This window comes from Lepidochelys kempii, chromosome 3, assembly GCF_965140285.1.
Source record: "Lepidochelys kempii isolate rLepKem1 chromosome 3, rLepKem1.hap1, whole genome shotgun sequence".
Lineage (NCBI taxonomy): Eukaryota > Metazoa > Chordata > Testudines > Cheloniidae > Lepidochelys > Lepidochelys kempii.
Window position 1 is genome coordinate 41,969,764 of NC_136382.1, and position 2,822 is coordinate 41,972,585.

Below are 2,822 nucleotides of genomic sequence, written 5' to 3' on the forward strand. Positions count from 1 at the left end.
CCCATGAAAATTGAACTAAGCACTACGCCTCTCGCAGAGGTGGATTACAGAAGTCGACATTGGAGGTGACTTAGGTCGATGTAAAGGACCAGGTAGTGTAGACACATATATTAAAGGTCGACTTAAAGCGGCCTCCTTCGACCTAACTTTGTAGCGTAGACCAGGCCTGATTTTCTCTCATTTTATGTTTTGAGAGTTGTGCTTTTCTAGGCAATCCTAGAATAATGCAGCATAACTGGATTTTCACGAACCTGCATGTCATCCTTGTGCAGGGGCCATGCTAATCTTCTCTGTATCATTCCAAATTTAGTATATGTGCTGCTAAGATATCAGCCAGTTGTGCTGATAAGCCTGAAGTTGCTGCTGGATCTGTCATGTTGGCAGACTGTTGCAAGGCTGGCTGGGCTGCCTTTCCTCTGTGCACCTGCTTCCTTGGAATCGTCTTTGATTTGTACGCTGTTTACTTGCTTGAATACAAGACCTATGAAAATTCCTCTCAAGATCAATTTACAGGTGTTTTTTATGGGGAAAAGATTTTTTTGTCATGGCTGTATTTGCCTTTAGTGTAACACTTTCTCCAGCCCATAGGGTTCTCTCATATCCCACAGCCCAAACATACGCACACACTACATTCATCTGCTCACATATGGAGAAAGAGTTTCTGAGATAATAGCACCCTAAGTGCTGTTAACCCACAGATTGTTTTTAAAGGAAACTTCTGAAAAATAACAAAAACCCTTCTTTCCCACTTTGCAGGAGAAGAATTAATCCTCTAGGTGGCACCAAAAGAACAAGATAAAAATGAACAGGTCTTAAAAAAATTCCGCCAACTCTAGCATATCCATCTTTTTGAGGCAAACACATCACTTATGGAATGGGAGATTATTAAAAGCATTATGCTTATGCCTGTGACAAGGACAGGTCCAGCAAATTCTATTTCCAGGAAATAGCAGATGATTTTGCGGGCAATAATGCTGCCTCTTAATCTTTTCATGATACACTTTAGGAGGAATAAAACATTCCTTGCAAGGTATTACAAGACTCTTCTGACATTAAGTGTTCCTTATGATGTGAAACATACAGAACATGCGCTCTACCTGAGCAGTGTAATTTGAAGATGAAGTTTAAATGAATACTTATCAAACCTCGCTGTCTCAGCAGGTTTTCAAAGCACTGTCTCAAAGCTCTGAACGTTTTGCACAGAGGACCCAAGTCCTGCTGTTCTTATTCTGTCCTTACCCAGACAAGACTCCTTTTGAAATTAATGGTTACAGAGTAGCAACCGTGTTAGTCTGTATTCGCAAAAAGCAAAGGAGTACTTGTGGCACCTTAGAGACTAACCAATTTATTTGAGCATAAGCATAATGCATCCGATGAAGTGAGCTGTAGCTCACGAAAGCTTATGCTCAAATAAATTGGTTAGTCTCTAAGGTGCCACAAGTCCTCCTTTTCTTTTTGAAATTAATGTGAGCTTGGCAGGAGTGAAGACTGCAGGATCTGGCTCTAAGCACTGACATTGCAAGATTCAGTGATGTCAAGATCTGTAACAAACTACTAGGAGTATATATTAATATTTCACTCCTCCTTGGAATGTGCAGTGGCTCAGTGCCTATGCTGTCCTTGGATATTAGCTCAGGATTTATCAGCCTGCTACATTTTAAAAATAGCATACTTGACCTCCGAACGTTTTGTTTATGAACATTTGAACTGTGTGGCTGAGCGTTAGAGCATTGTTACCCAGGAATACACTTCTCATTGTTTAAATTAACATCGCCTGATTTCCTGTTTTTGCTGCTACTTTGTTTTATGGTAATTTGCTAAGTTTTATACTCTGCCATTGGTGTGGGTGGAAGAAACAGGACACAGACACTCTAATCTGGTTAATGTGGAACCTGCAACTTTATTTAAAACTATCACCTAGCTGAGCTGGAGAAGCTAACCAGCAGGGTTTTTTCTTCTCAACTGGCACCAGGAAGGTGACTGAAAGGCCATGCTCTCTCTGTACCCTCAGGCCTGCCATAAGTCCCTGACTAGAAGCTTGAATCCCAGACTGCTCCCTTCCTGCATGCTGGAGGTGGGAGACATGAGATGAGGGAAGCCACAAGCTGTCTACAAGCTGCACGCTTTTTTTGGTGGCATGTACGTAGTGTACAAAGTCATGTAGCCCTAGCGTGGGTATAAATAGCATTGTAGATGGTGAGGCATGGCTTAGTTGAGTAGCATAAAGGCATGCCTGAAAGGGGTGGGTATGTATGCAAATACACGCTCAACAACTCTCTACTTTCCCAAGCAGTGCCTCCCAGTCTACACTGATATTTTTAGCAAAGGAGTGTTTTGCTGCCTCCTCGCTGCCAGAGCCTTTCCTTGCTGCTGTGAAAGGCTCTGGCAGCAGGGTGCTGCTGAAGGCTTTCCCCACTAACTCCCCTTTGCCAGAGCCTTTCACTGACACATGTAGCTACACACCACATTGTGGAAGCTGCCTGCTTTTCACTTTGGTGTGTAGCTATGCATACCATACTCGCTACCACCAAGACAACCCCCTTATAAGCAATGCTGTGCTCAGAACCAATGCCCAAAAGCCCAGTGGATTACAAGAACCACATGTGGGGCCAGATTTTCCAAGGATCTCAGCTCCCATTTAGGCATCTAAATAAGGATCGGATTTTTAAAGGCACACAACACTTACCTACCACCTGGCAGAACTCCAGCACCTCAGCTTTCACCCGATGTGCTGGGCACTTCTGAAAATCTGGCCACTTATTTAGGTGCCTAAATGCACCTGAGCAATCTTGAAAATCCAGCCCCAAGCAATGGGCTGAGTC

The 2,822-nt window shown here is 43.3% G+C and overlaps 1 non-coding gene across 1 annotated transcript; it reads right to left on the bottom strand.

Moving 5' to 3' along the window:
• Positions 1-227: 227 nt before the first annotated feature.
• LOC140909824 (U6 spliceosomal RNA) lies at positions 228-331 on the bottom strand. The gene has a single exon (XR_012158362.1). It is a non-coding gene; the product is annotated as a U6 spliceosomal RNA (small nuclear RNA).
• Positions 332-2,822: the final 2,491 nt, after the last annotated feature.